Source organism: Electrophorus electricus, chromosome 21 (genome assembly GCF_041902795.1).
Source record: "Electrophorus electricus isolate QZ-2024a chromosome 21, ASM4190279v1, whole genome shotgun sequence".
In the NCBI taxonomy this organism is placed as follows: Eukaryota; Metazoa; Chordata; class Actinopteri; order Gymnotiformes; family Gymnotidae; genus Electrophorus; species Electrophorus electricus.
The window spans coordinates 12,753,147-12,766,661 of record NC_137517.1 but is presented as its reverse complement, the minus strand read 5'-3'; the positions used below and the strand labels follow the sequence as shown (position 1 = coordinate 12,766,661).

Sequence of the window (13,515 nt, the reverse complement as noted above, 5' to 3'; positions counted from 1 at the left end):
AAAAAATGCATCAAAAACAAATAAGATGAACAGTTGCATAGCTGGATAGGCCTAATATATTAATGGACAGAACACCGGAGCTTTTTGCCGAAGCAACGTCTGCGCTTGAGAGGAAATAAGATATTTTAACTTACACTAACTATCAATCAAAAGGTCCAGTAATACACAGTCCAGAAGTACATTTTAGTAATGCTAAAACGAGACAGCCGTGTTTATGTCGTCACACCTGGTGTTTGTGTCGTCACAGAAAAAGGCTTAACTGGCGTCATGGTTACCATTTTGACAGAGTGTGCACACTGGACAAATCAAACTACGAACTACAAGGATATTCAACAATTGTTATTTCACATTTTCCTGTGGATAAATTGGATTATTGTCAGTTATAGATTTCTCCGATATCAAAGGTAGGCCTAACTATCCTCTTTAAGGCAAACTGGGAAACGTCTATATGAAAAGAATGCACAAAGGAAATAATTTCCATGTGTTATTTAGATTGAGACGTCGTGTGTTTATATACAAAGCGTATTATTTCTCTTGAAAAGTGCTGGGTTTTGGATTCGTTTCTGATTTCCCTTAAATTCGCAACCCTTTTATCATCGATGGCACGTGCGTTCACTTAAATCAGTGCTTGGTCTAAAAGGAAGAACATCCACATTTATGGCGTTTGTATACTTGTCGGCATCAAAAAGTATCAGCAATGTAGTTTAAGATATATTTGTAATACAACTTTTGTATTTTGATTAAAATTAATTTTCGTTTCACGAAATATCAGTTGTGCTGCGTTTTGACATTGTGTGAAATTATAGGCGTTTTAAGATTATAATCATGAAAGTTTTCAGATTCTGTCATTAGAAACACGGTGACTAAAACATGCGTGTTACTTAAATTAACTAATAAATGAAGGAAAGATTGCTTGTAGATGAAACATTAACATTTTTACTTTCAAAAAGTGGTGTGGATAAAAATAGCCATTTAGGAATGTTACAATCTCATTTTCAACCGTAGTGACATGTAGCATCCCCATCATAATTTACGCATATGTCCGTGAACAAATTAAAATTGTTACTTGTGTGCTGATCATTTTAAGAGAATATTGAATAGATTAAGAAAAGTGTCATGGCCCGAGTCCTGCAGGGCAAGGAGCAGAACTCACAGACCTCTCTCGTCCCAGACAAACATTTATTAGACACGAAAGATTAGTAATCAACGGTAACTGCACTCATATGTAACAAACCATTGAATATAGGGACAGGCAGAAACACACACAACGAGTACAACCAGTAAACAATGAACAATAACACTAACACGAACGTGTACACATGTACGATGACCGACATCGAACGAAACACACACAGTTTATAGAGGTATAATTTAATATTTATCTGTAAAGTATTAAAAGATTTAATATATTTTCTGGTTTTCCCCAGTGAGATCATCATGAGGGGAACAGGAAGTACAAAGAAGAACTTCTTCCCTGATGTGAAGACCATCCCAGCTCCACAAAAAAGCCCTACAGAGGCAATGGCCAACCCAAATATTTCTCCTTTTCATTTTGTTAATTCGCAAAGAGGAGGAAGCAGCCACTATTTCCCAGAAATTTCTGGAGTCCCCCAGAGGAAGCCATATAAACCTCAAGTCTCTCAAAACCTGAGAAAATCTGGCACGGGCACAACATTAGTGGCACTGCTGAAGGCCACCGATGGAAATAATGGTGGAAAGTCAATAGGCAGACTCCTGGATGAAGGTCAGCGATGCAGCAAATCTCGGTTCCCTTCTCTGGTTGTAGAGCCACACACCAAGAGCAGTGCTGTGAGTGTGAAGGCTGATCACACTCCACCAGCTCCATCCATCTCAAGGCTACCCGCCCTCCACCCAAAGCTGGCTGCTCTCAAACAGAAAAGCCCAAAGCCTGCTGTGACCCTGCATGTCCCCCACAAACATGTCAGGGAAGTCCCAGGAAGGGTGCAGGACAAGCACAGTGAGGTGAACTCCACATTTTACACCAGGCCAGAAGTGGGTGAGGTCCTCTACCAGGACCTGGAGAGGCTAACGTCAGCCCGTCAGTGTGCCTCCAAGGTCGAAGCTTCCCAGCACCAGTATGACCTGAGCTGCCACAAACCGCTGCTCATCAGGAGGGCGACCTTACATAAGGTAGAGAGCAGAGCTGCGCGCCCAGCTCCGCCTGCCCCCTCCCTGGTGCCACGTCGCAACCGTGTGCCCCGGCCATGCAAGACTGAGGATAAAAACAAGAGGCAGGACAAGTGCCAGGATGGCCAGGCTGCCTCTACTTCCCCTGGAGCCAAAGAAACATCTGTCGTGAAGATTTATTTCTCTCTGTTGTTAACAGGGAGAAGGAACTGTGGGCTTGACCAGTTGGGACAACAGACAGGTGAGCATAGGGGACCTCGCATCAATGGTTTAAAAAAAATGACTTCTTTTGACATTTATTTCACCATCGAATACTAGAGTATTGAGTCAGATTTGTTTTATTTGTCTGTTGTGTCTCAGCACCTGCACCAGTGCATGTGAAATGAATGGACTTCACCTGCTCTGTAGATGACCACGGTCAGTTGCCTACAGCCTTTGTAAGCAACAGAAACATTCAGGGCCATGTTTGCACATTTGCTCTCCAACCTGAGATTGTCTTACATCCAGCATTCCTGACACTTATTACTTCCTGAGAAAAAAAAAAAATCTTTAAATAAATGCAATTTTAAATGTATGCAGAGATGTTTTTCTGTGATATTTCTGTTTCAGTTATCTTGAGTGTGTGTAAAAATGGGTGTACGTTTGTTATCTTTCTTCAAAACTGTTTCCTCTCCAACATACATATACTTGTGTTCTTCTTTCTACTGGACAAATACAACACACATTACATTTACTTTGACTTAAAGCACAAAGTTACACATCTGACTCTTGGTCTCTTCTGATTCAGCAAACACCAGTTCTCTTCTGCTGGTTGATAATCAGGGAAAGAAAAACTTTATCAGATATGTAATGAGTTATGTTTTACAAAGTCACAAATGACACCAAACATAATTACCCAAAGCTGATTTTAAAGACTGCATAGACCTATAGAACATTATGTAAATGACCACATTACTTAAAATAAGTAATACAATTAGAAAAGAAGTAAGTTATAGATAACTGTCTCTAAGCCCCATTAACCACATTAATATTTTAATACTGGTTTTTGAAAAAGGGAAAAAAAAAATAGTACACTAGAAATTGCCAAATCTTGCAGCTGTGAAAGTCAAAGGCTGTCACTCTTTGGTGGTAGTGGAACTGATTTGGCATTATGGGAAAATTCATAGATATAGTAAACATATGTTCTCTGTATGAGTGAGCATTTAAACCCCATTAAAAGTAGGACTTCAATATAAATATATTTTAAAAAAAAACTGGCACAGTAGAGTTTTTTCAAATTTGATCTGATAAGCAAGTGCCTTCAATCTTTTTTTTTTTTTTTCAGTCTGATTTTTCAGCACTGGAGATATGTACAATATTGCACTAGTGCTAAGTGCTGTTTTAGCTGGCAGTCAAGCTGTATGATAAACCTCTGAGAAGCACTCTATAGGAAAATCATTTTGAGCAGTGCTTATTAAGCTACTTTAACATATTTTTAATAGTGTTGATGCAATATCCATTCAAAGTATACATACCAGCAATGTGTACTTTCATGCAGCAGCACATCTTCATACACTATACACATTTTATATATATAACATCAGTATTCTGAGCTCATGGTTCAAACTTTGTGAATGTTTTGCTTTTAATCAAATACACTTCATTTTGTATTTTTGTAGTAAAAGTACATGTCTAATCCAAAGATCTTCAAAAAACAGTTAGTCTGCATTTCTCTATGCTTAGAGAGCGTTAGTTTGAAGTGAGCAACCAAATGCCGCAATATCGTGCATATAGGCGCATTTAATTTGAATCTCGGCGACTTGACCATGAAGCGCTAACGCGCGGATAGCTTCACCGACGTCAACAGAGACCACTAGTTAGTTTGTGCAGTACTCATTCAGACTCTTCCTACGTACCCTAAATACTTGAATAAGGAAGTACACAGTGTAACTGTACATACTCTGTTCTGTTTTTGGTGGGCTTTCTTGTGACGTTCAGCTTTATGCTGAAACAAAAGACAATGCCAAAAAATATTACACAACAATCTTTCATCCATTCAATAACTTACCGACAAAGGAGTAAACCAAACATGTAAAATGGTTCAATACTTGTACTGACTCTGCCTCACAGTTATTATTCAACTGAACGTTGGTACAATACTAGTCTGACACTGTTAGTTGAACTAACACACGATCGTATAAAATCACTGTCTTAGCCAGTTCAAAACACGTAGCCGAGTTGGACGTGTAAACACGTTCTGTCAGATCTACTGGTTCACAGTCCGAACTGCAGCCAAGATCTCCGTTTAACGAGTCACGACCAAGACATTCACGCCCTTTAATCAATCACGATCAAGACATTCAGGCGCTTTAATCAATCACGATCAAGACATTCACGCGCTTTAATCAATCACGACCAAGACATTCAGGCGCTTTAACGAAGCACGACCAAGACATTCACGCGCTTTAACGAAGCACGACCAAGACATTCACGCGCTTTAACGAAGCACGACCAAGACATTCACGCGCTTTAACGAAGCACGACCAAGACATTCACGCTTTAGCTCGGAATGCGCCTATAAGCGAAACATTACAGTATTTTCTCGCTTAATGTTCTCAAAAGAGAAACAGTCATTCATGTTTTTAAGAGCTTTGGTGTAGACAGGCACCTTTACTAACTTTATAAGTACAAAATATGGTTTATTAAAATGAGCAAATAATGCATAAAGTTTAAACCGTAATGTTACAGCACTAAAACAAACTCAAAAACGTGGGTGTAGTGAACAGTATCAGTCCAAAGTGGAAAAGAAGACAGAGACAGGAAACATGTGTTCTGTAAGTGCATAGTGGGTCACAGACTAACTCAATCACTGTCATACAAAGAAACAGTGTCGAAATATCACTTAATAATATTACTAATAAATATTATAAATATTACTTCTTTAGTTACACTGACATGCAAACTATTGGTACAATACTAACCTCACACTGTCAGTCTAATTACGACATGATCGTGTAAACAGCACGGTCTTAGCCTGATAAAACAAATAGTCTACATCTAGTTGGACACCTAAACACTTACTGTTAGATCTACTGGCTCACAGTCCGAGACATTTGTGACACTTCCTGCAGTACGACGCCTGTTCTATTTGCGCAGTTTGTTTCTGCGTAGAGGACAAAATATAAATATATTAAGTATATAGTGCGTTTATTAGTACTTTTTATACAGTTCATGTAAACATATTGATTCGGACCAATTTCTCAGATGAGCCTAGAACGACTTTAGTTTGGTTATTCTGAATCAGACGACCTCAGTTCTATTGCTCTATTTCGCGTAAACGAAGACACCTACTGCAACAGAATAGCGGCTAAAAGCTTTACGTTTTCAGACATTATCCTTGTTAATATTCAATTCTGTTAATATTAAATTTAAGAACTTGTTCTTTGAGTAGTACAAGTTCATATAATTCATGATTGACAGCTCAGATTCAGATACTCACCGGCTTTCTTTTCTAAAGATATTTGCATTGCGCTTCTTAAAATGGAGCACAAAAATTTCACTTTCGCGTTAAACCGGACTGAACCGGTTTTGTCAAGGATAATTGTTTTTTAGGGGCCGGACTGCTGTGACCAGTCACAACACTTTATCCAACCTTCTGCGGGAGAGAGAAATCAGAGCTACAGTATAGAACTGTATTTAAATAACACAGAATAGCGTAGAACAGTGACAGTAAATTACCAGTAGATTTTGACTGTGGGAGAATTTTGTTTGTCATGGAGCTTATACAGCACAGCTGTTCTGAGCAGACGTTTACTTAGGTTTTCACACACACACTCACACACACACACACACACACACACACACACACAGAGAGAGAGAGAGAGAGAGAGACAGGTTATTAGTTTGTGTGTAATACCTATTCTGTGCTCACAAACTCTATATAAAATGACTATTTATTGTCATTAAGTTTCGTTTCTAGCATACACTCCCCTGATATGACAGTTCAAACCATTTTGAGTGTTTGAATAAACCATTTTCAAATGGTATCTTGGGTCTCTCCTCTGCTGATCGCCATGTCCAGTTCACATGCCCAGTGATGTAGTGGTTTAAGACAGTATGTGAACGTTTAGTTTGTGCCCAGACATGTATCTGAGAAGAAGACGAGCTAAAAGACGTTAATCAGGCAGATCTGTTTACTAGTAGGTAACATCTAAGGTCAAGGTTATGATGGAGCTGTAGACATAAGTGAATGTTTTAAGGGACTTCAGACAAAAATTCTGAATAAAAGGTCAAAACACCACAAGGGACATAATCTGCATTAATCTGGTGTTGGCAAAAGTGCAAAATCAAACATCTGTTTTGTTAAAAAAAAAATTCACACAGTATTGACGTGTAACTCGCAGCATTCACGGATCTCCTTTGCTCGCATGCAAAATCTACATGTGCTCACTCATATTTGCTCTGCTCTCGCTTACATTTACTTTGCTCTGCTACAAAACTGCTTGCACGTGTTTAGATATATCCTGCTCTTACACAAACTTGCTCTTCTGCACACACAAACACATACTGTACTCTCGCGAATGTTTTTGTGTTCTTGCGCACAAGAACACAATTCTTTAATTTCATTATTATTAACTGTGAATGAAAAGGAAAGTCATTCATGATCATGATACAAATGTTATTATAAAACAGTTAGAACTTTAAAATAATTGCGGCACTTTCATATACATAATATTATGTGCCATTTCACAAAACAAATATGAATGTATTTAACACATATTGTTCTTATACTGTATAATATGTATGACTCGGGAATTTGCTCAAATAGATAAAGAAATAATATTATTTGAACTTACAGTAATATGCTCTGCTATATAAAGGAAAATTACCAATCTGCTACCATTTAGTGTTAGTAACCAACTTTGGTAGAGCACAAATTCACTCATTAGCCACATTATTTACCACTAATATCTGTAGCTCTGAAATTGACCACCTTGTGGTTTCCGTTACGTCTCCTTCCTGATCAGGTTTATCAGAGGCATGACAATGGTTTTACTGCTTGATAAAAGTCAGACACTTAAAGTCAAATTGCCACTGCTGGCGTTACTGCGTCAGTGAACTGTTCCACAAAGACGCATTAATGTAATTATGACATCACAACCTAAGGAAAGTGTAAGTTATTTAAAAGCGTTCCAACACACTAAATACCTACATGATTTTCTGAAGGAGGACAAGGTGATTTTCAAGGTATAGTCCGACCAGAATTATTGGATATTCTAATAGTTTTCAGCAATAGTATCAATATTACTTGCATGATTTATTATATCATTAAATTAAGTGCGCCGTTAATTATAGAAATATCTAAAATATTTTATATTATCCGTGTATCCCCTGGATTCAGGAACGATCGTGAAAGGCCAAATTAAATCAATAGAGAAACATGATGAGTTTTTCTCAACATGGGAAATTGTTGACCAGGAACAAAACGTGGACACTAAAAGAAATGACGCAGGTATGCAATTTTACTGCCAAGCTGAAAATATAATATTTGTCTGTCTGAACATCAATCCGATCTGTTTGCTCTTTTTTTAATCCAGACGATATCCGAGCTGCAGAAGGACAACTTTAACCTGCGCATGCGTATATGCTTCCTCAAGCATGAGGGCGGCTCGCAGAAGTGCAGCAGTTGTACAGAACAGATTTACAACGCGGCAGAGGAGCGTTTCCCAGTGGCGACGCAGCAAAACTTAGACGTGAGGAGACCCGAGTCTAGTTTTTGTAATCAGAGCCGGTTAATTGAGAGGACGAGACTGGGGACACTTGTTAATCACACTCCGCACCTAGATAAAGGGAGGGCGCTAAAAAATCTAAATACAGCTTGAAAAGGCAATAAATTGACCTTCTCAAATGCATAAATTATTCTGCCCAAGCCTCTTTATTCTCTTCCTTTTTAGAATAGTTTTAACTGCTACTACAGTAGCAGGACCAGACACGTGTCTTGAATTGAATTATTTCTTCATTTCACGTAATGCTCTTCATCCACCTGTCAGGAGCTGAGCAGGTGCAGAGAGGAACTGGAGAAGATGGAAGCGCTTTTCCATCAAGAGAAGACGCTCCGCCTACAGCTAGAGAACCAGCTACAAGCCTACACATTACAAGACCCGCCCTCTGAGGATCAGAGCCAATCAGAGGAAACCATTGAAGAGCTGCACAGGTCGGTACAGGCCTATATTTAATTCTGATAAGAAACATTGTTCATGGAAGATTTCCCAGTTAGAAACTCGGGCTGTTTCTCCAGGACAACCACATCAAAACAACAAAATTATTTGACATATTTCCATTTTAAATGCTAATTTCTGACCACTTAAGTTAAACCTTAGGGCCTTCATTAAACAATAATAATCCTTAGCTAGTAAATCGCTGTACTTTAATTATAGAAGAAATTATCCTTAGAAATGCTTTGTTTTTTATTCTTAGCAAAAGACAATTATATTATAGTACCTAGTCCTGAGCTGGCACACACCATTCTAATGTCACAGTGATTTCAGTGGAGTTTCTCCATGTAGTTCCATGTAATTGGAATGTAATTCCAAGATGAATCTGTGTGCAGAGAGTCCATCTCATAGCTCTAAATGAACATGTGAAATAAAATGTAGCCTAATCGAGTGTGTGTGTGATGGCTGTCAGGTACATAGAACAGCTGCAGGGGGAGCTCAAGGCTCAGAACACCATAATCAATCAGCTGAGGAACAGGAGCACCAATCAGAGCAGTGGACACCAGCCTGGCCACGCCCACAACTCCACACTCACCACCCTGAAAGAGGATGACATACGTGTGAGTGTGTATGTGTGTGCAGGTGCATGTTCCTGCATACATGTATGCTTATTAAACTGTTACTTTAAGACACTAAAAACTTTAATGTTTTAATTAGGGAAATCCATTTGAACTAAATGTTTAGTATATTTGTACTCTATGTATTCTCTCTCTCTCTCTATTTAGGATCTGAAGAATTTGTTGGAGTTGAAAGACTCTGAGCTGCATGAGACCAAAATCAAACATGAGGCCAGTAAAAACGACCTCCAACAGGCCCTGAAGGACAAAGAGAAACAGATTCAGGTGGGTGTCTCCAAACACATGGCAACCTACAGGTAAAAACAGGCGTCCAAAAATATGCTCTTAATACAAAAGACCTATAGAGCTCACTAAGCATATTATCTGCACATTTATTATAAACATTTTCTTGTGGTTTAAAACAAAAGTGTGAAAAGAGAAAGGACTAAAACACAGGTCTGAAAGGGAACGACACCTTTACCAGACACACTCCTCAGCTTTATACAAAATGTCTGTGAAGCTTGGAGCCTCATTTAACCCCTGCCTGAACTCTGACCCCTGCAAGAGAAGGACTCTGCACCAATATTCCTCATCACACCAGACGGGGGCAGCAGGGAGTACCACTGCAGCAGGGGGTGTGTGCATTTATGAGGGTGATTGTTGTTGTGTGTGAGCAGGGGCTGCATGACATTCTGGAAGGTCACATCCAGGATCTAGCTGAGAAAGATGCTGCGCTAGCAGAGACCACATCAGAGCTGAATAATCTGGAATCTGATGTGGGCAAACTCATTCTACAGCTTGAGAACAGAAAGCAGCAGCTCCAGGTAGCAACCCGACGTTTCATTCAGTCAGACCAGGTGCAGGGCGGAGTTTAGTGTTTTTAACATACTAAAAATACACCTGATTCACAACTCATCTGATATAATGGACCAGTACTCTAAAGATTAAGACTAGGTTTAGTCTGGATGCAAAGAATGGTTCCTTAAGTTGAATTGACTCTATTGAATCTCACACTCTGAATTTGATGTTTATTTACTTTGTTCATGTTTATATTCAGACTAAGGAGCTAAACTAAGGTTTAGAAAGGGAAGTGATGCAACTAGTGCTGTCCTAGACAATAAAATGTATAATATAATTTACCCAACATAAGACATTTCTGATTATTTCAGTATAAGGGCTCTGATCCTTGTTTGGAGTCATTATTTCTAACTACTGGTTTCTCTGTGTTTATGATTGCACACACACATACAAGGAAGAGGATCCAATTGCAAGAGGTTTTATAGTGAAATCAAACAGATCAGAGGGGTCAGGCAGGTATTCGTAGTCCTGTTGATTCAAGGTCCATAACATGGGGCAGAGTCCAGGGGTGTCCAGGGGTCAGGCAGAAGTCGAAAACCAGAAAGACAAAACCATAACTGAACCACTTGGTATGCAAAATAAGGTTGGCAATACTTCATGACGTGAGTGTGAGGGAGGGGAGCTTAAGTAAGGGAGCAGTGATGAGAGAAACAATGATCAGGTGTGTGCTAGTATTCCAGTAAACCAGATTGGAGGCGTGTGTGGGAAGAGGTAGGCGTGGCAGTGCAGGGCTGAGCGTGATTCCTGGGGTTTGTAACACTCTGTCTCTCTGTGATGATCTTAGCTCATGTCTGGGCAGCTACAGGAGAGTGTGAGAGAAAGTCAGCTCCTGAAACAACGCCTGAGATACACAGAGGCCTTCACACATCCTACATACCAGATCCAAGGTACACTCTGCACTGTGGGACTGATGGGGTCTTTCATTTTTGTCAAACTACTCTTGCTAAGTTATTTTCAAAGTGAAAAACCAAATATAGATGTAACATATATCTATAACAACCTTGTAACCTGCTGCTAAAGATTTTTCTTATTTTAATACCCTGTACATAATTGTTTGCATTATAACTATTAAAAATGCTGTTGACAAAAATATAAGAAGCTCCTGATGTGGTTTTATCAGCAGTGGAGCAGCATATGTTGGAGATTCATGAACTGAAACCAACACTGCTGGAGACTATCAGGAGGACCCAGGACCTGTACAGACATCTGCAGGCCGCTGAGCGAGGTGCAAACACCAGTTCTACAACACGGGGACACAATCCAGAATTAGCCAAGCTATCCTCATTTACTAAAAATGTTCACTTGCGGAACCTGAAAAATCACGTCTTCCATTTCCACTTGAGAGTAGATGAAGATGGTGGTGAGTGTAATGATTTAATGAAGGTGTAACAAATGACTTCAGCAGAAAGATAATGACTTAATAGAATTTGTACAGTTACACCTGCAAGGTGTTTTAAGTGGCACCATTTAATGAAAGGTTGTCAGAAAACAGATGCACATTACAGAAATGACTGGAGGTGTGGAAGGTATACTTTTAATAACCTCTTTACCGTTACACATCGTTGTTTTGTTGTTTTGTGTTGTGTATTCATGTCACATTAATGCACTCTTGTTCATCTTGCTCTCGTAGCTTCAGTAAAGAAGGACCATTCTGGGAGGAACAGTGGCAGTGTGTGCAAGAGCAGCTTCAGATCAGTGATCAAAGCGTTGATCTGCTGCTCAGATCCTGCCCAGCCCTGCCTCTCCTCCAGGGCCCATGTTCATGGCCTCCACGTCCTGGTTCCACGTGAGAACTATGACACGCTGCTGGAACAGATGTGTGAGGGGAGGGGTCTGATCAGTCATGCAAGCGAACTGATCCAGCATCGCCTGCAGACCCAAGGCCGACATCACATGCAGGTCCACGTGAGCCCAAGCACGCGACACACAGATTCAATTGGTTAATCGTCACATTTCATGGATAATTTTCACTGAGCTGATTTTCCTATTTCAAATGGACCATTTGTCACTGACTGTGAGGATTATTGAAGGATAAAGAGGCCCAGCGGAGGGCGAGTGGGAAATATTAATCCTTCATGTCTGTTTCAGCCAGTGGACCAGAACCTGCTCAGAAGCCTCTTATACATCATCAATGTCACTCAGACAACTCTAGAAGAGGCCAGTAAACTGTTGACATCTTTATCAGATGTCTCTAAAGAACAGAACCACGACAGAGTAGGAGTTATTTACCACTTTTTGCATCTTTCATAAGTACCACACCAGTAAGAAGTGAAATTCATTTAGCTGTTAGCTAAGTCTATTTACTGGAAGAACTTCATATTGGACTAAATTATGTTTTTTTGATTGACACATACGAATAATATGATTATTTTGGATTTTTGCACATTTGTAAATTATTTATTTATTTATTTTTCTTTAGTTCTGCCATCATGAAAACCTCAAAATGCAGAACAAGCTGAAGAAACCAAAACTAGAGAAATCATATAAGATGAATAAGATGCTTTCAAAGGCTGTCAAAACACTACGGCGATTCAAACGTTGAGCAACACTGACATTAAAATGATCTCCTGTGATTATTTTCTCTGTGATGGTCATATTCCACCCCTCTATCATCCATCAGTCTGTGCACCATCATACATTCACTCTTTCATTGTTGTTGTTTTTAGTAATTAAAATAAAATAAGTGTTGAAATAAAACTACATTCTGAGTATAGATTTTTTTCAAACTTATTGATGATTCTTCATTATGATTTAATTTTTTTACACCCTTACATACTAATAATTAAAAATTGGACAATTCCATGCAACATTTATTTATTAGAATGAATTTTGAATGTCCAAAAATAATAGCATTCTGCAGCAGTCAAGACAAACTTGCAAAAAGTCAGCAAGTTTATTTCTTTTAAAGATCCTTAAGAGACTCAAAATTATGCAAGTACAACAAAACTGTGCAAGTATAAAAGCAATGTAAGAAAAATAAATAAATTTAGCTAAATCAAAATAAATTCAACAATACCTCTTGATAGTTTTTCCTCATGTGAAACGCTTCTACATCACTACATCAGGGTTTCATCAAGTTGTAGCTACTATAATGGTTTGCTAAATGAGTAGAAATTAAATAATTTTCACACATCAGGGACGTTTATTGCTACGCTAAATTCAGTATCATAAGTATCAAAGTGATCACAAGTCATAGTTATAAACCACAATGAGGAAATAGTCTTTTTTATCCCTCTTACAACTGGGTTTAGGCTACAATTTATTATGTAGTGATTTAGATACAGTAAAATAAACAAGTGATAATATCAGGAGGGAAGCTTAAGCCTGACCAAGTATGTCTGGTTTAGTAAATGTGACTGTGTAGACCCGTAATATATTATTATTATTATTATTGTTATTATTAATTTAATTACCATCAAAGCAATTGCTTGGCATGTTTAAAAAGTATCTAGAATGCTAGTAAAGCTCTTCATTTGCTTGCTCACGTCTTTGCACAAAACACGTGTTCTTTTCATTCATAAAATAACAAAATATGCAAGCAAATGGATGTTACTCCTGTAGCAGGGGTGAATAAGGGACAAGACCCTCCTTTCTTAGAGTCCACAGATTCTGTTTGAAGAATGAAGAGTTAATGTCTTTGAGTGACAGCAATCCTCACCAAGGTGTGAAGGGGGAAGGGGAGGCGAAGCTATCAAATG

At 38.8% G+C, this 13,515-nt stretch overlaps 1 long non-coding RNA gene across 1 annotated transcript; it reads right to left on the bottom strand.

Annotated features, from left to right (window-relative positions):
- Positions 1-1,165: 1,165 nt before the first annotated feature.
- Positions 1,166-5,725, bottom strand: LOC145652848 (uncharacterized). Its single transcript, XR_014119112.1, has 3 exons — positions 5,627-5,725; positions 5,209-5,290; positions 1,166-2,952 (listed from the first exon to the last, which is right to left on the bottom strand). It is a non-coding gene; the product is annotated as an uncharacterized LOC145652848 (long non-coding RNA).
- Between the last annotated feature and the right edge of the window lie 7,790 nt (positions 5,726-13,515).